This window comes from Ursus americanus, chromosome 6 (genome assembly GCF_024610735.1).
Source record: "Ursus americanus isolate L20-20 chromosome 6, mUrsAme1.1.p, whole genome shotgun sequence".
Lineage (NCBI taxonomy): Eukaryota > Metazoa > Chordata > Mammalia > Carnivora > Ursidae > Ursus > Ursus americanus.
This window is the reverse complement of record NC_142132.1, coordinates 46949995-46969078: the sequence shown is the minus strand read 5'-3', so window position 1 is coordinate 46969078 and position 19084 is coordinate 46949995. Positions and strand designations below refer to the sequence as shown.

The 19084-nt window shown below is 57.8% G+C and overlaps 1 protein-coding gene across 9 annotated transcripts in view; it reads left to right on the top strand.

Annotated features, from left to right (window-relative positions):
• Positions 1 to 19084, top strand: part of ZMIZ1 (zinc finger MIZ-type containing 1) — a 234424-nt gene that overhangs the window by 33222 nt on the left and 182118 nt on the right. For all 9 annotated transcript variants that reach the window (XM_045783347.2, XM_045783344.2, XM_045783341.2 and 6 more), the window contains exon 2: positions 13868 to 13988. The gene's annotated coding sequence lies outside the window, so the exon portion shown is untranslated. The remainder of the gene's footprint in view (positions 1 to 13867; positions 13989 to 19084) is intronic.

The window sequence follows — 19084 nt, the reverse complement described above, 5'->3', positions numbered from 1 at the left end:
TGAGGAGAGTGACCTCGGAGCTCAGCTTCTGGCTCATGAAATGTCTTCCGTTTCTGGAGGTGGCCTTTTCCCTGTCCCTCTTCAGTTGACAGCAGGAATCCAAATTTCAGGGGAGGGGCTCTTCTGCTGTTGGGGCTTCCTCTGAGAGCCACAATCCTGGGCCTGGGCAGCCTGCCAAACCTAACTCTGGAGGCAGTGAGCCTCGCCGTGGCCTTGGGGACTGGCCCGCTGGCCTTGGCGTTCTGAGCAACAGCTCAGGTAACGCGAGGCGAGGCGCTTTGGGGCTCCAGCCAGAGGCGGTAATGAGCCCTGAACTCACGCCAGTCTTGTTTTGTGTTTTATTTCTCAAAGAAGGGATGGGCTTTGATTTCCTATCATCATCGATGTGGTTGCTGTTGTGGTTGCTGTTGTGTGTGTGTGTGTGCACGTGCGTGCATGCGTCTCTGTGTGTGTGTGTGTGTGTGTGTGTGTGTGTGTGTGTGTGTGTGTGTTTTGACTGCTCTGGGTTTTGGAGCTGTGGTGGAAAGTGCGGAAAATAGCAGATGCTGTATCCATTTGCCACCAAACTGTCTTGAAACGCTATAAATATTTTCTAAAAAGACTAGCTTCCCAAGCCCGATGTGTTAGTTATCTCCTCCCCGAGAAACCGATTCCCGAAAATTAAGACAAATAACCTTTTAAATCACAGTTGTTAACCTCAGGTGTAAAAACCGTTACCACGCCAGCCGCAGGTCAGAGTGACTCCCTCCGCCTAAGTGACTCCAAGTGGCTTCGAGATGGTAGTGGCGGCAGAGAGGGACGAGCCTTGTGCTCAGTCGGGAGGCCTGAGTCAGAAGCCTGGCTTGGCCGCTCGCTGCTGTGTGACTTCAGGCCAGCGGCCTCACCTCTCTGAGCCTCTTGTTTCCTCATCTGGGTGACAGACCTGTCACCTGCCTCCTCTGAGAGCTGGCAAGCGTCACTGCGCTGGGTTTGTGCTCCTCGAGGTACACAGAGGTGACTGTCGGGGGTTCATGCGCTACGTTCCTCACGACTGAGAGCACTCCCCTGCCCCCCGCCCCTCCCCCCCCACCCTGTACGCTCCAGTCATCTGGCTGCTTCGAGGACAGCCTCCAGGGCCTGGGATGCTTGCTGGTCTCCCTTGTCAACAGGGAGAGGCAGGGGCCTTGGAGCCTCTCGCAGGCCGGCAGCAGAGAAATGCCACGGTCCACACCCCTTGCATTGCCTTTTATGTTCAACGTCTTTGTGGCGAGGGAGGCTAACTGTGTATTTAAGGTAACACTATAAAGTTTTTTTAAAAACATTAATGTAGTTTAACAAGAACTGTGATTTCAAGAACGATATTAAGGGGCGCCTGGATGGCTCAGTGGGTTAAGCGTTTGCCTTCGGCTCAGGTCATGATCTCAGGGTGCTGGGATCCAGTCCCGCATCGGGCTCCTTGCTCGGCGGGGAGCCTGCTTTTCCCTCTGCCTGCAGCTCCTCCTGCTTGTGCTCTCTCTCTGACAAATAAATAAATAAAATCTTAAAAAAAAAAAAGAACACTACTAAACAAATGGCAGTCTAGATGGCAGGAGGAGTTGACGGAAACCAGGTGGGCGGCCGGGACACCTGGGGCCAGTGCACTGTTCATGCTGTCCTCGTCTCGCAGCCCCCTGTCGACCTCCTTCACCTTCTGTCTCCTCATAGAGGAGTGGACGGGGACGGGCGATGAGAAGGACACGCTGGCAAACTGTCTTCTGACCGCACGACACTCTCAGGTGACCACTAGGCTTCGTCACAGAGGGGCCGCAGGGTCCCGCTCCCAGGGTCCAGGCCTTACTGGTGGAGGGTAGCAGTCGCTCCACCAGCCGGCATGTCTAGTGCCATAGGTTTCGTTTTATGCTCCACCTGGGAGGGACAGCCCGGAGTGCTGTTTCGAAAAGAAACTCTGAGGTCACGTTTGACTCTGAAAGAGAGTCTGGGGATGGATGGTCAATGGCTGCCATGGTGTGGTAAGGGAGCTTGGTGACATAACCTGCCTTCCTGTCCCTCGGGACCTCCTCCAAGCCCGTGGCTGGCCCCTGTCCATACCGCATCGCCAGCACCAGGCCTGGTGGTCAGCCAGCGATGGGGCTAGAAGCTTCTGTCGGAACAAAGCAGGTGCTCCACGGGCAGCCCATTAGGCAGGGCGTCCCCCAAGCACACTGGAGGCCGGGAGGGTCCGCACCCGGCCCTGTGCTCCTGAAGCCCGTGTGCTGATCTGTATACGCCGCGGCTAGCCCCGGGCTGCATACAGGGTAGGCGCCCAGGAAGTGTGTTGACAGACCTGAGAACAGTCGGTGTGCTGCCACAGCTTCATACCCCTCATCCGTTGTTCTTGGGGTCCCCCCCAGAGCCGGCATGCAGGCTTCTGGCTTGGAAATCCTGGCTGCCATGTACACAGACGTCGTGAGCATGCTCTGTCGTCCTCTGGGTGCTCAGTCTACCACCGCTCTCATATGTCAGTAGGGGAGGCAGCCCCGTAGGTCCCCATTTTACAGAGGAGGACACTGAGGCCCAGAGTTGGAAGGGACTTGCTTGAGGTCACCCAGCGAGTTAATGCAGAGACCTGGCCTGAACCCATGGCACTCATCTGGCCATTTCACCTTCCACTCACGCAGAAAGCTCAAAAGACCTTATGCATCCTGGGGCACCTGGGTGGCACAGCGGTTAAGCGTCTGCCTTCGGCTCAGGGTGTGATCCCGGCGTTCTGGGATCGAGCCCCGCATCAAGCTCCTCCGCTAGGAGCCTGCTTCTTCCTCTCCCACTCCCCCTGCTTGTGTTCCCTCTCTCGCTGGCTGTCTCTAACACTGTCGAATAAATCAATAAAATCTTAAAAAAAAAAAAAGAAAAAAGATTCTCTTTCTCAAAAAAAAAAAAAATTATGCATCCTGTTTAAACATCCTAACTTCCTAACTTCCTTCCTTCCTTCCTTCCTTCCTTCCTTCCTTCCTTCCTTCCTTCCTTCCTTCCTTCCTTCCTTCCGAATCTTTGTAGCCTAGTGGGTATGAGCTCTGGAGCCAGATGGCCTGCTTTGCATTTCAACCACTTCTGGGCCTTGTGACCTTTGGCAAGTTCCTTGATCTCCCCGTACCTCAGTTTCTTCATCTGTAAAATGGGCATAAATACAACATAGGGCTGTTGTGACCGTTAACAGGTTAGCAGTGCCTGGCTCAGGGTGAGGGTTCTCAAGGGCCAGCTCGTGAGTGCAGTGCAGGGGCTCCCTCTCCCAGGCCATGTCCTGATCATGGGCACTGAGGAATCATAGAGGTGGGTCAACAAGAGCATCTCATGGTCTGGTGAACGTGAGGTGAGAGGTGGATATGTATACCGAGGAAGCATCTTGGGTGGACAGGCGAGGTCCAGGGCGTGGTGGACCCCGTGGGGTGGTGGGAGTAGGGACAGCATGCATCAGTCCCAGTGCATGAGGGGGTGCTGAGAAAGGCTTACCCATCAGAGGGAGGCTATTAGGGCAGGGCTTGTGGAGGGCAGGGAGGGCCCGCCAGGCAGGGGGACCTGAGTGTCCAGGGCACCGAGGCATGGAATGGGTGGTCCCCAAGTCTAGTCCTAGAATGCTGGTTCAGGGGGGCTGGCCCTACTCTGGGGTGGGGGCAGAGGGGCGTTGAAGAGAAGTGGAAAGGCCAAGTTGGTTCGTTCCAGTGGTAGGCAGCGAAAATCCTGCCCAAGAGCCTTGGCGTGGAGTGACTGTCTCGCTCCTCAGCTGATGAGCCAGCTTGTGGCTGTCTGTCTGTCTATCTGCTGGCCTGTCTGTCTCCTCTCTGCATCTGTCTGCGCAGTGCGGTGTAAACAGCCCCTCCCCAACACATAGCCACCGCAGATCTGCTCGCACGCCTGGTGCTGACACCCCGGCCCACCCGGAGACCCATTTATTCTGCCGCTGGGGCATGGGGCCGTTTTAATCATCCTCGCTCTGCCACGAGATACAGATGGTTGTATTATTAATAGTCATAATTAATCAGCCCCCACGGAGGCTCTTTTCCCTGGGCGTCAGATCCTCAGGACGAGCAACCCCACGAGGGCCCGTTCCAGTCTCTGCTTTATAGACCGGGAACGTGAGGCCAGGAGGAAGAGGTGACTCACGGGACGGCTGGTGACAGCAGCCCAGTCCGTGTTCCTGCCCAGAAAGGGGCTGTCCACCACCCCCACCCCTGGCACACCTAGGCTGCTGGGGGAAGCCTTCAGGGCTGGGATGGGAGAACAGCCCTCAGCCTGGGGGGCGAAGGAAGGGGTCCCCCCCGAGAGCAGAGGAAGAAAGGTAGAACGGGAGCAAAGGCAGAGGGAGGCAGGGCCTCGTGGGCTCACGGGAGCAAGGTCGGATTGGGGGCGAAGGTGAGGAGGCGGCCTTGAGTGGAGGGTAAGCCAACACCAGCTACCCCTCTACCCCCACCCAGACGGCGGGCCTGGGCCTGCAGCTGGCCGTTTCCCCCGCTAAACACTGTGTCCCACGGACAGTGATTTCAGGCTCGCGGCAGGCGGGTTCCTGACTCCGTGAGCACAGCGGCAGCAAGGGGCTCCTCGCGCAGTCCTGCGGATGGCCGCCTGCCCACCTGCTCCCCTTGCACACGCCTCTTGTCTTCCTCAGATCGACGCCCACACACCCACACATGCATGGACACATGGTGACCAGTGGGACCGGCCGAGACGCCCTATCCTGATCGTTAGGCTCATCGTGAGACGCGGCCGTGGCACGTGAACGCAGAGTGCCCTGGCCCAGAGTCCTGTGGCCAAGCGGGGAGGTGGGCTCCTGCTCAGAGGTGCTCCAGCCCCTTCCCATTCCCACTGGAGGAGGCTGGGAGGAGGGGACGCAGCACCAGGCCCCAGGCCCCCATGTAGCGCCCCGAGTCTCCTCTCCACACTGTGTTCACCAGCCCACACGTACGCTGTGCCAGGCCTTGGGGACAGCCCTGTGTCATGGGAGAAGCCCGGTCAGGAGTCAGGCAGATCAGGTCACACACCCGGGCTCTGTCATCAGCGTGTGGCCGCAGCCTTGGCCTCGGGATCCTCCCATCCGTAAAGCAGTTTCCACAGCAGCCACCTCGTGGGGGTCAGCATGAGGATTCGAGGAGTAGAAAAGCTGCTGGCTAAGTCAGAGCCCTTCCCCGTCAAGCTTCACTTTCCCAGTCTGTGACGTGGGCAGAGTGACCCTTGCTGGCCCTCACATAGGGCTCTTTCGAGAGTCAGATGAGAAAGGGGCCCTGTGAAGGGTGGGGGTGCCCAGGGCACTGGTTTCAGCTCTGCGCGTGCAAGATGAGGGGCTCTGGACACATGGGGGTGGGGCCGGTACAGGGGCCCGGGCCTCCGTCTGAGTCCCCAGCTGCCACGCTGTAGCCCCGGGGCTTCGGCACGGACCCCCTCTCCATCTGGATCTCTAGGAACTGTGCATAGCTCATCTTTGAAGCGGCCGTCGTGACAGTACGTACTGTGACACGCTAGGAGGATCCATGAGAACTGCGCCTTGACCTTAGCACAGAGCTTGACACACAGCGGCCACTCGAGTCAGCAGTGTTCGTTGGTGTCATCGCCAGCCTGACCACCATGCAGGTGGACGCTGGGGTCGGAAGCACAGATGAATGCATTGTGAATGACCTACTGACATCACATTACAATAGTACCTGTGTTTCCAGACTTCACATCCGTCCGTCACCACCCAGGAGTCCAGGCCCTTCTTCAGGGCAGCTCAGAGGAGGTGTGGCAGAATCACCCCCTTGGCCTGAACGATGGCGCCCTGTGGTCCGTGCTGACCTCGGCTGACTCCCGGGAACCAGGTGCCCAGCCCTGCACAGCTACCTGGCTTCCCAGCAGGAGGCCAGCGGTCACCTCTGCTCTTGCTTCCGCTGCACCCCCGCAGGCCCAAGGCCCTGAGAAGGGGGCCTGGAGGCGGACGTGATGTCTCACTTGAGCTAAGTGGCGTCTACAGACCCCGCTGCCCGCCCGGGCGCTTTCTTCTGCTGGCTGCAGCCTGAGCCAAGACACAACCCCTACCACGTGTGCGCTCCCTGGTCTGTGCCCTGCCCCCGTGTCAGCTTCTGGGGTCCAGAAGAGGTGCAGAGTCCCCGCCCTGGCAAGGGCTTTGCTGAAGAAAAGAGCCCCTGACACCTAGGCCAGGGCTGCAGGGGCTCAGGGGTTATGCAGGCCAAGATGGGCCCAGATGGGCAGGGAAGAGAGGAGGCAGGACAGGCTGGGGCCAGACCTTGAAGGACAGGGCAATTTAGTGCACTGGAAGGGACAGCCTTCCAAAAAGATAGAAGTGTGTGGGCAAAGGTTTGGAGTCATTCCTAGGGAAAGGCATGCCCTCTCCCATAAGACATCTGGGCTGCTCTGGCCCAGATGGCCTCGGTTCTCAGTGACCAGTGGCTGTGGGATGAAGCAGATGGCCAGCAAGGGGCGGGGCCACCCCGAGGCCGGAGCCAAGCAAGGCCAAGTGGCCCACACAGGCCAGAGCCCGAGACTTTGGCACCAGCCACTCAGCTCTCGACTCGAGAGTTAATGATTCAGTTGTGGCCAATTTCTGCTGGCCATTGCCTGGAAATTCCCAAGCCTGCCCCTTCCCTTGGCTCTGGGAGCTCCAAGAGTACAGTCTCATTTACACTTGGCTGAGAACATCTCACCCACTATCCAGGGAATGGCTTTTAAAATGAAAGCAGGAGTGATGCAGGTTAGCCATGAGGAAGAACTGATTGTGTGGGTGGAAGGCCAGGGGCTGGAGTGGTTTGGTTTGTACGTAGTGAAGTTAGAGGCCCCTCTCTGACTCGGTGTGCCCAGTGCTGATGGAAGGAGCCCTGTGTGTGTTCGTGGTGCCCCCTGTTTAGTCCAGAGCAAGTGTGAACAGAATCCGGTTTGGTGTAATGTGGAAAATGTTACAGTGGTTATGAGGGGGAAATAGAGCTTGACCCAGAGCAGGTCTTGACTGGGTAGAGAAAGCAATAACACATGCAAAGGCCCTGGGGCATGAAAGTCCAAGGGAAGTTGTTAGAGGAGGTTGAGTAGTTGTGGTGTGGCTGGAGTGTGGAGGGTGTGAGAGATGTCAAGACGTGTGGACTCAACTCACAGGTGAAGGGCTTCGAGGACTGGGGAATTTGGCAGTGGGAGGAGCTGGCAGGGGCAGTCAAGACTGGTTCGATGTGGGTTTTGGGGTCATTTGCCCATTCACATCTTGATTCTGTGGTCAGCAAACCTTTTATGGTAGCCTGCTCTGTGCAGGCCCAAGCCCTGCATCTGGGTGGAGGTGGGCTAGAGGGAAGGGGTTAAATGTAGCAGTCCAGGGGAGGGGTGCTGAGAGGGTGAGCACGGTCGGTGTGGAGGCAGGGAGATGGCCGATGACCTTTTCAGATCCACCCGGCCCAGTGTGTTCCTTGCAGACTGGACAGACAGCCCGGAGGTTACCCCTGTCTGGAATGATCATGTGGTCTTACTGATTCCAAATGTGTATCCGTCACTTTGCTGATGAGCAGACTGAGGCTCAGAAAGGGGGGGTGAGTGCCAGAGCGCAGACACAGCTCAGGGCCCCCCCTCCCCATCCTGGCTGGTTGCACACATATCCCAACCCCCCTGCAGATTTACAGATATTTCTCCAAATCAGACGGAAGACAGCAGCCTAATCTTCCAGGTCGAAATGTCCGGGAGCTTGGGGAGGAGGCTTCCTTTATATCTTCAACTTTGCAAATTTAATTTCTTCCGATTATTTCTTGACAGTCCCAGGCGTTGGTGGTAAACAACCGCTCTCCCCAGAATGTTTCCCTGTGACAGCAGCTTTCTCTGGCGAGGGTGCTATCAACACTTGGCAGGGCCTCCTCCCGGCTCCCAGCTCCCGGCTCCTGAGAAGTGAGAGCTTCTGAAAGGCATTCAAGAATGTGGCTCACCCGGTGTGCTGCCGGGCAGGGGCTGGGCGGGCAGGGGCCTTGCCTCTTTGTTCCGCATGGCCGCCAGGAGCCCAGCCTGGCCTCGGAGTCTCGCACGGCCCCTGGTTGTGGATGGTCCCCAGGCGGAGAGGTGGGGCAGTATCAGGTGTCCGCTGGCTCCCGAGGCCCTGGTGCCCGGGTCCTTGGCACAGCTCAGCAGCCACAGGGAGCTCGTCTCCAGAGCGTAACTCTGCCAGGCCTATCTGTGGCCGGGAGACCGGCAGTGTCCCAGCCCTGTGGCCTCCGTGGCCTGCGTCACGCTGGCTTAGGTGTCCTGAGTCAGAGCCAGGAAATGGATCTGCGTACGGGGGTGGAGGTGCCATTGCCCTGGGTGGCTGGGGTGAACCCCAACCTCCTGCCTGTCCATGCTGCGGGGGGCCTGGCTTGGTCTGGGTTTGAACAGGGCCTGGAAGAGAGGCTGAGGTGGCAGCCAGGCCCCTAACCCCACACGGCCAGTAACTGCCATGGAAGACACACGCGGCTGGGGACGAGACAGAGCGCTCAGACGGAGGCCGCAGTGCGTTTGCCCACCCGGGAGCACTCTCCTGGAACACCCCTCCCGGACTTGCCCTCTGGGCAGGAATTTACCCAAGAATTACTTCTCTGGTGAAGCCTTCCCCTACAGCCCCTCCTCTAGCCCACGCTGCCCTCTTTTCCTCTGAGTCACCCTCCGGATCTCCACCAGGGCCCCTATCGCAAGGTCCTGCGGTCACCTTTCCCTGCAGAGGGCTCCCACGGTTACCTGTGTGAGCGCTTTGAGCTTATCTGTGCTCCCTGCATGCCTGACACATAGTAGGTGCTCAGGAAAAGCCTGCTGGGTTTACGGAAGGGGTTCCTAAAGGCGCCCTTGGAGTGTCCCTTTGTTACTGACGCGGCGGAGGGGGAGGAGGGAGTTTGCCAGCAGAGAGGCTGACCTCCCTGTGCCAGCGCCCCCCACCCCCCCACCCTGGGCCCAGGGAATTGCTGGGGGCTACAAGGGACCCCTCCCCACCTCCATGCAGCCGGGCACCTTCCTTGCTGGCAGGAGCCAGCTCCCTGGGTTGGCCGTGTGATCACTCTCCAGAAAACACCCCAGTGGAAACTGCATGAATGATTGATAAGAGCTGAGAGCTGTTTAATTTTTTCCCCCTGTTTAATGGCTATCAATAATTTAATACGCTCTCTGTATGTTTTTAAGAAATAGCACCCATTTTGCCGTCTCCGGTTTAGCGGGCTAAATGATTTAAGTGTTGGAAACGGGCTCTGAGGACGGAGGTTGAGCAAGTCAGAGCGATCTGGAGGCTGGGGGTGGGGGGAGGCGGGTTCAGAGCCAGCCAGCAGCCTGTGGCCTGGGTGTGTGTGTGTGTGTGTGTGTGTGTGTGTGTGTGTGTGAAGGTGGGAGGGAGGGAGGAGGGAGGGGGCGGGTAAAAGCCAGCGCCTCTCTGCTAAGAGCAAGATAATTGCTTTTCCGGGTCTCTCTGAGCAGCAGCTTGAACAGCTGTCAGCTCGCCGCCCCCCCACCCCAATGCTGAGCTTTTCTGGATGACTCTGGGGGGCCCAGGGGGCTAGGAAGGAGCTTCAGCTAGTGCTACTGTGGGCTGAGAACCCCCCTCCCCCTGACATCTTTGCCCCCTTCTAAAGCTTTTAAATCATTTTTATTTTAATGATGCAGTTACCCTGCCGCCAGCCTTGTCTTCCAGATGGGGTAGGGCTGGTGTTGGAGCGGGGAACTCAGAATCACTAATCTCGCGGCCCAAGGGGACCAGGAAGGTCATCTGCCAGTGCTCCCCCAAACTTTCCAGATGCAAAGGATCACCTGGGAGGACTCGTTAGAAATTTAAATTTCTGGGCTGCATTCCAGACCCACAGCCTTCCATTCTCAAGGGAGAGGCCTGGGAAGCTGTGGGTTTACCAGGCAGCCCAGGTGATTGTTATCGGCAGAGAAGTTTGGGAAATGTCGAGTCCAGCTCTAGTTCTGGTGCTTGCAGCATACACAGCACCACGTGGGCACTCCCACTGCTTGCACACCTCCAGGGACAGGGCGCTCACCACTCTGGGAGACAGCACACCCCCCTGTGGAAAGTGTGCTCAGTCCAGAGGTCTCTCTGATGTTAGGCTGGGCCCACTCAGGCCGTCCTCGTGTGGGGTTACCTCTGCCATAGGACAGACTGCCTCTCCTAGGACCTCGCCCATTCTGGCTGTCCTCCGGCTTATCTATGCCTCTCTGTTGGGCAAGGAGCTTCCTTTCCTAGAAAAGCACTCTGGGTACCAGAGAAAATGACCAGGGATAGCCCAGGCATGGGGGTGGGGAGGGGGTGGGCAGATACCATCCCTGGCACAGCAGGGACCCGGAGGGAGGCAGAAAGAGACCTGGGCTTCAGAACCGCCTTGGCCTGTCAAGGGCCAGTCCTCCCGTGGGAGAGAAAAATGTGACTCATCAGAGACTGTTGACTAAGCTAGATCTCTGGGATGACAGTGAGGGATCTGAGACCAGAAGAAACTACCCCAAGGTCATGCATCTGTTAAGAACAGAGCTGGGGGGCGCCTGGGTGGCACAGTGGTTAGGCGTCTGCCTTCGGCTCAGGGCGTGATCCCGGCGTTATGGGATCGAGCCCCACATCGGGCTCCTCTGCTATGAGCCTGCTTCTTCCTCTCCCACTCCCCCTGCTTGTGTTCCCTCTCTCGCTGGCTGTCTCTATCTCTGTCGAATAAATAAATAAAATCTTTAAAAAAAAAAAAAAAAAAGAACAGAGCTGGGACAGCAAGATGGGGCAGGGGGGCCAGAGAGGGACATCAAGGATTGAGGCCCTGGCACTGGGGGTCCACTGAGACCCCAGTCACCTCCGGGCTGGGAGCCAGGACAGGGGAGGGCTCCTCGTTCTCGCTAGGAGCTGATAGAGCCAAGTCAGTACATGCAAGGATTTGTAGCAGAGCCGAAGCCCCATCTGTCTGGCATCACAGCTCTTCTTCGCTCTCCCTGGTCTTTTGCATTGTTTCCGCAGAGACACGACTATGTCAGCCTTGCTCTTTTATTTTAATAGATCATTAAGAGGAAAGGAGTGGTACACATTTCACAGGTGTCATTGTGTGCTGCAAAACGGGGCACCCCTCAAACCCTCCTCCATTGCGTAGACCCTTGTTGTACCCTCAAATTCAGCCCCACCCTCGATGTATGTGGGAGAAGCCTGGGTCCTGGCAGGTGCTGGCATACAATCCATCTTGTGATCACAAGTCCCCCCCAGGACCCCTTCACCGAAACCTGCTCTGGTCATCACAGCATCACTCTGGGGCGGGGGGGCGTAGGTCTCGACTCTGGAGAGAGAGGAGGAAGGGTGCCACCGAACCCTGACAGGGCTCTTGCTTGCAGAGCTCTGAGAGCTGGTGAGGCAGTGAAAGACTAATCCGTGCTCAGGAAGGCCCAGCCCCAGAGAGAGAGCTGTGGGAGTCTGGATACCTGGGCAAAGCCTGGGACAGTCAGGGAAGGCTTCCAGGAGGAGCTTGAATCATGGAGGGAAGAGGAAAGGCATCCCAGGTGCAGGGACGTGAGGCGGCACTGTGAGTGTGCAGGGGAAAGTGAGGGTCGGGGGCTGGGCTAGAGAGGTGGGCAGACCAGGGTGGGGCTGGACCTGGTATGGCTGGGTGGAGAGCCACGGAAGGCTGGTTTATTTTCAGCCTCCATTGAGGTGTTAAATCCATGCAGAAAAGTGTGCATATCCAAAGTGTAGCTTGACAAATTGTCACGAAATGAACACAGTCGTGTAACCACCACAAAGATCAAGAACATTCCAGACGCCCTGGAACCCCCTGTGTGCCTCCTCCCAGTGCCTGCTTCCCCTCCAGAACCATGACTCCTGATTTCCAACGACATGCTCTCCACATATCCTGCCCAACAATGCTAACACCCCAAAACTTAGTGGCTTCAAACAAATGACCACCATTTATGCCATCTCCTGGTTCTGGTGTTTGCCTGGGCGCTCCCTCTGCTGGGTTCCCCCGGGCTCATGTGACTCTAGTCACCCGAAGGGCCGGCTGGACCAGAAGGTTGGCGTTGGGCTCAGTCACATCTGGCAGTCGGCGCTGGCTGTTGACCGGGTGGCCTCAGTTGTCCCCATCCTCCAGTAGGGACCACTGGCCTCCGACACGGCCAAGGCCTGAAACAGTATGCCCCGGAAGGCCTGGTCTCTGTAAGCCAGAAAATCTTCCTTTCACTAAATCCTGTTGGTCAAAACAAGTCTCACGTCCAGCCCAGATCCAGGGGGTGGAGACGAGACTCCCCCCTCCCTTGATAGGAGTTATTGCTGCAAAGAATCTGTTGCCATATTTAGTCGACCACAAGCACAGAGTAGTGTCTGTTCTTGACTTTTTTGTAAATGGGCCCCTTAAGTGTCTTCTCTATGGTGTCTGGCTTCTTCGGGTTGTTGGGTTTGTAAGATTTCTCTGTATCATTGGATCTAATTGCAGATCCTTTGTCCTCATTGCCGTGTGGTATTTATTCCACTGTGTGGACACACCAGGTATCCATTCTATGCTTGATGGCCATTTGGGAGGCCTTAGGGTTTTTGGCCATTATGAATAGCACTGCTCTGAACATTCTAGAACACGTCTTCGGGTGCCCCCATGCACACATATGTCTAGACGTGGAGTTGCTGGGTTGCTGATAAGCCACGGGGTGGGAGATAGTTCCAAGTGAGTTTCTCAGGCAGTGACCAGGATGCGCCCCTCCAACAGTGTTTGGGAAGCCTGCAGAGGCTTTGTAGAGGGAGTGACGTGTCCGTGGGGCTTTTAGAAGATCCTCCTGGCTGAAGATCTCTGACCGAAGGTGCCCTGTAATGTCCCCAGTGAGCCCACCTCGAGCTACAGGCCTCCACGCTGGGGGATGTAGGGCCAGCAGACCAGATGGCCTCCCGGACCCCCGAGACTCAGGGGAGCTGGGTGCCTGCAGGGCTGACACACGAGGGAGCAGGAGCCAGAGGGGTGCCACGGTGGCCTCCCTCTGTGACAGCTCTGAGCAGTGGGTAAACAGTCCCCAAGGAGACTGGGGTCTACCTCTGGCCGTGCTGCTCTCTCTTGCTTTGGGACCTTGGGAGGAAACCCTTTCCCCAGCAGGGCCTTGGTTTCCGCATTTGGGAATCAGCAGAGAAGAGTATCCACCTGACCAGGTCTCCTGCCTCTCCCCAGCCTGGACGCTGTATTCTAGAATCTAATAAGGAAGGGCATCAGGAGGCCCTCGGAGAGCTCAGCGGGCTTCCCAATTTCAAGACGCACGTCAGTTGGCCAGTTTTGTTCATCTTATTCACTAAACACCTTCACAGCCCTGGCCCCGTCCGTCAGTCACTCATTTGTTTGTCCATCCCTCCCTCCAACAGTCCCTGGCCTTGCTAGCCCCAGAGGAGAGGGATAAACTCTACCTCATTCCTGTGGTCCAGAAGCTCCGCCCAGGGAGGAGACCGGCCTCCAGAAAGCTGGAGAAGACACGGTCAGCCAGAGCCCAAGCCCCTGGGAGGTGAACAGGGAAAGGAGGGGCTGGTCTGTAGAGACACTTGAGCACCGTCGAAGGCCAGCAGGGCTCTGAGACACAGAGAAGTGAGGGAAAGGGCTCAGAGCAGAGCGGCAGACCTGTCCCAAGGCCGGGGGCCCGGGGACCCGGACTGGCTGTAGCACTGAGGTGTGTGTGGGCCCGCGCACTGCTGCTGCTGGCACCCGGCTGTGGAGAGGAGGCCCTCAGGGCTGGGGACCGGGCCAGGCCTCTGACACCAAGTTCAGGAGACAGGCCCTGGCTGGGGAGGTGGGGGGCAGCGTCCAGTTTCTGGGATGGCTCCACATTGGTGGGCCAGCCCAGCCTTCTGGGAGATGGCCAGAGGAGCCCGGGCAGGCAGGGCCTGGTGGTCAGTGGAGCAGGTGGGGGCCACTGTGGTTGGCTTGGAGCTCACTGTGCCCTCTGCTCTGTCCCGCAGGACTTGCAGTGCTGTGTTCGGCCAAGTCGGAGCGCGGGGACCGCCTTCTTCCCACCTCGGCCTCCTTTCCCTGACGCCCTTAGCAGCCTCAAGTCCTCGTCGTCCGCAGTGGCCTCGGCAGGTAAGCAGAACGGGCTGGCCCCTGGCGCTGTGTGTTTGCTGCCGTGGGGGCCGGGGAGCGGGCAGCTGGGCTGCCATCACGGAGGAACGAGGGGACAGGGCCTATTTCTCAGTTTCCTCTTCTTCCTCGGCCTCTTCCTCTCAGAGGGAGTCAGACAGTGGAGGGGGTTGTGCGCTGACCTGGGACTCTGTTCCCAGGGCCCGTGTGGCCTTAGGCAGGCCTGGCCCTCCCTGGCCCTCCCATCTGTCCTTGCGCATAATGATGGTGGACGCGCTGGCGTGCTGAGCACGTCACTGTGTGCCAGTCTCCTCGCTAAGAACTGTGTAGTTATTAACTCTCTCCGTCTGCACACCAACCTGTGAGGCAGGTGTGGGTATCAGGTCCATCATATAGGCAAGAAGACTGAGGCTTGTGGTTGGGAAGTAACTTGCCCAAGGTCACATACCTGGCTGAGCCCCCATGGGGTTCCCCTTTGGGTCTACATGGCTCCAGTGCACCAGTCCCTAATCCCTGGACCGTTCTGTCCCTGGCCGTGCCTGCCTCTGTTAGCCTCTTCCTGGGGGCAGGAACTGAGGTGGTCACGGGGCCTTCAGATGGGCGGGGTCCTAATCCAACTTACAGCAAGGGGAGGGGCCTCTTACAAGGTCAAGTGGCTGCCGTGGCCTGGGGTCGTGCCACATTTGCGGATGTGATGTGGCATGAATCAGGCCTGGCCTCTGGGGTCCCCAAGGTGGTACCTAGGCCCCTTCTAGAGGAGGGACATGTTGGCTGGATAAGGTTCTCTCTCCCTCTGCCTCCCTAGTTCAGTTTCCCTAGCTTGCATTAAGCGCTTACTGTATGCCAGGCCTGATGTTAGGCCCTAGGATATAGGGGAAAGGGGCTCATCTCATTCTGTGCTCTGGCGGAGAGGTGCGGAGACCACAACACATGTGCAAGCCCCGTACCAGTGGGGCATTCTGGGGGGGCATTCTGGAGGGGGTAACCCAAAAGTGAGTAGAGTTGTAAGGAGACAGGAGCAGGGAATAGGTAGGAGAGCCTGGCAGGATGGGGATGAAGTTGGCAAGGGGATGGGAAGATTGTTAAGGGCCACAAATGCCAGGATGGAGAACTAGATCCCAAGGGCACTGGGGAGCCATGGAGGGTTCTAAGCGAGATAGGGGCCTAATGAAGGTGGCTGCATTAGAGAGACTATCGGAAGGGCCCTGCTGGAAGCAGGGAGACTAGGGGGACTGTCCCAAGAGCACAGCAAGAGGTCAGATGCCTCAGGTAGGGCCGGAACAATGGGCACAGAGCAGGAGTGAAAACATAAGACACTGAGGCAGGGAAGTTGGCAGAATTGCAGTTGGCCGGGCTGCGGTGGGGGCAGGGCATAAGGGTGGGAAAGCGGCCATGATGTGGGGTGGGGGGTAATGATAGAGCTCTGAGTGAGTGTGGGGAGTCTGGGGTCTAGGAAGGCTTCTTGGAGGTGGTGGGCCCGGTTGTGGTGCAGTGTGTCTCTGAGGGGGCCAAGATTCTCGTGAGGAGGAAGATGATTTGGGTGGTATTATAGTTACACACGGGCGTGGTGTTTTCATCTACAAGTATTGATGCACATACAAGTTCTAGAGGATTCTCCCAATCCACAGTCATACCTGTATCCATGAACACATGTGCACACATGCTCATGTACACAGACACGCATGTGCTTGTAAAGCTGTCCACACACGCTGAGGGTACACAGATGTGTGCGCACACCCACACACGAACAGTCACGTGTGGGAATACACGGAAGAACACTCCCTCACACGCACGGGTACACAGACAGGGCTCACGCACACTACAGACATACACGTGTGCACACAGACTTGCACGCCCATACACGCTCACGGACACACGTTCACAAACGACCGTGGTGACATTCCACAGCAGACAGGCAGGGACAGGTGCTCACAGGGCACACGTTCCCCCATCCGCACGGGGACGCACTCGCGTGCGCACAAGGAGCACTGTGTTCCAAGGAGAAGGAGCTGTTCAGCGGTCGGTAGCTTCTCACCGGTCAGAGCTTCCATGGCACCGGGGGTGTGTGGGGAAGAGATTTGGGAAGGACCTCCAGGAGACAGGCAGGGCAGGACGAGAAAGTTGCCAGGTTCCTTTAGAGACACAAAGCGACCGAGCACAGAGCCCAGCCCTTGTAAAGTCCCCGAGAGGTGAAAGTTCATTCACTGGCCCTGCCCCGCTCCCCCACCAGTGTCCGCCAGAATCTACTAGATTCTGGCTGTGTAATTTGCGGGGCCCAAGGCAAGACAAAAATGAGAGTCTCATTGTTCACAAATGATTACGGATTTCAAGATGGTGGCAGCAGAGCGTCAAACCGGGCCCCGTGCAGTTGCCCGGAAAGCCAGCCCTGCCGGTGTGAAGCGTAGTGATTGCGGGATTGAGTGCCAAGAACTGAGTCTGTGTGCAGTCTCCACCGGTAACTTAGCAGGTGGACCTTGGGCAGGTCCCCTGTCGCATCTGGGAGTCTTGTCTGCCAAGAGGAGAGACACGCCCCTCCTCCCCCAATGCTGGCATCCATCTTGTCCCCGGCAGCCTGGAACAGTGGCTTCAGTTGGAGTGGGATTACAGCCCCTCTGTCAGGCAGTGGTGTTCAAGGAGTCCCTGACCTTTGGCGGCCTGGTTTTTCGTGCTTTGCCAAATCCACCAAGGGCAGAAGTGGTTGGGAGGGTCTGCTCTGTGTCTTATTTGCCGAGTCTTCTGCCTGATTGTCCTTTGCCTGCCCATCTCTGCTTGGAAGATGCCATGGAGCCTTCTCTGACCCCCGCCTCTCCCTCCCGACCTTTGCCCTGGGACCTTCCAGGAGCTACCATGACCTCTTACACTGTAGACTTCTTTGCCGTGTGCAGAGCTCTTTCACACCCCACCAAGCCACTGAACAAGCCCTTGAGAGGTCCTCTCCTGTTTGCCAGGTGGAAACCAGAGGCTCAGAGGTACAGCCCCCACCCTAGCACCTGGGTGAGGGCAGGCCCACAGCGGGCAGGGGTGCAGGCAGTGACAACAGAAAGAGGCCCCTGGGCTCCGCTCTGGGCCAGCTTCCCATTTCAGCGTTCTGGAAGACCGGCTTCTACCCCTGGGATAGAGCTCCAGCCTCTAGCCCAGTAGAGACCCCAGAGGTGCCTGGGATGCCGAAGAGGGCCTGGTGGAGCTGGAGGTCTGGCCAGCTGGAATAGACCAAGCCCCAGCCCTACTCCTCCCTGCGGGTGACTTGGCCCTGTTCCCGCAGCCAGGCGGCCTGGAGCCAGATGTATGTTGTTCCAAAGCTTGGGCGAGCCCCACATCAGGCAGAGAGGTGAGAAGGCCCCCGCTGGTCTGGGCCGTAACAGCCCGCAGAGGCTGGACACAGGGAGAGGGTCTGTCGTCAGGGGCGTGACCTGTTGTACGGACAGTTTGCTGTATGGTGAAAATGCATATTATGGTGTGGCCCCATGCGGCCAGAACCTTGTGAACAGCACCGTAAACACGTTTGGTGGCTGAATGCAGAAGGTACTGACGTGGTCAAGGGTCTAGACTCTGGGCCAAGGCTTCGGGGTTTTCCAGCTCTGCCACTCCTCTTTGTGACGCCAGATTAGTGGCTTGACCTCTCTGTGCCTCATTTCCTCATCATTAAAGTCGGGATAATGATAGGACATAGCTCACTGTGTTGTGAGGAGTCCGGTCAACTAAGCCATGAGAATCTTGGCAGTGGTGCCTAGAACGTGGTTCGCCCCCCACAGCGTACGGATGGCTGGTGGGCGGGCAGCTGGAGGACAGCGATAGAGTGGACCCGAGCGCTGTGGGCACATGGCGGGGGAAGGGGGAGGAGTGACATGGCTGGTGTCATTTAAGAAAGGACGTAGGGAGACAGCAGGGTTGGGGCTGGGCTGGATTCGAGTTTCATGAGGTAATCACAGTTGTTGATCCCAGCTCTGTGGGCAGGGACGCGGGGCGACAGCCACACTCCCTGGCCAGCCCCTCCGTCCCCTGGTTTGTGACTTCGGGCTGCCAGCCTGAACACCATCAGCTGTCAGTCAGCAGACTTCCAGGGTTACACGGCACAGGGCGGGCTTGGGGCTGGCTGCAAAGACCTTGACAGCAGGCCTGGCCACGGCCACGCAGCTCGGCCGGCATTCCCGGGGCCCCATGTGGCATGCCTGTCCGTCTTCAGCACCAGCTGAGAATGCACACCCCGTTCTCCGTGCCTGGAATTTGTTGCCAGTGGCCCAGGCCCCTCCACCACCAGCCTGGGTAGCCTGTCCTGAGCCCGCATCCCTGACCTCAGCTGGAGGTGGAGATAGTCTGCAGCCCACTGATCATTCCTGCCCCAGGTGAGCCTCTCTCTGGGTCAGCGGGGGGGGGGGGGTGAGGGGGTGGCTGCTACCCTGGCAGGCTGCCTGCCCCCCAGCTGGACTTGGTTCAAACTTCAACCCTGCCGCACATCTGCTGTGTGACCTTGAACAAGTTGTTGCCCTTCTCTGAGCAGTTCTTTATTGATACATAAAAGCAGAAGGCTGGGACAGGTGGGGGGTCACAATGGTCTCAAGGGCCTCAACAGCGCAGTGAAGCTAAGATTATCCTATTATGCAGATAAGGAAACTCAAAGCACAGAGAGGTTAGGAAGCCTACGCAGGACCACGGAGCTATGGGTAGAGCTGGGATTCAGCCCAGTTTTATGTGATACCATAATATGCATTTTCACCATACAGCAAACTGTCCGTGATGGGTACTTGCGTGTTTCTGGGTGGTCTGTTCACTCTGCCAGCCAGTCTACTGAACGCGTACCAGGCTCCGGTACGTGCTAGGTGCTGGCGTCCAAAACAGAATCTGCATTTGAGAAGCTGAGCAGTGAGCAGAGTCCTCCTGGGTTTGGAAGTCCCGGGGTTTCCCGTGCAAGGCATGCTAGCAGGGGGCCCTTGGCGAGTGAAGGCAGCAGCAGCTGGGAGGAGCAGCTCTTCCTTGATACTAGAGGAGGCAGGCGGGGGGACTGCCTTGAGGGGGAGGCTGGATCCCTACACGGTGCGGGAGAATAGGGTCTTCCTGCGGGGTCTCTGCACAACGTGGCAGGACTCATCCAGTGGGATGTC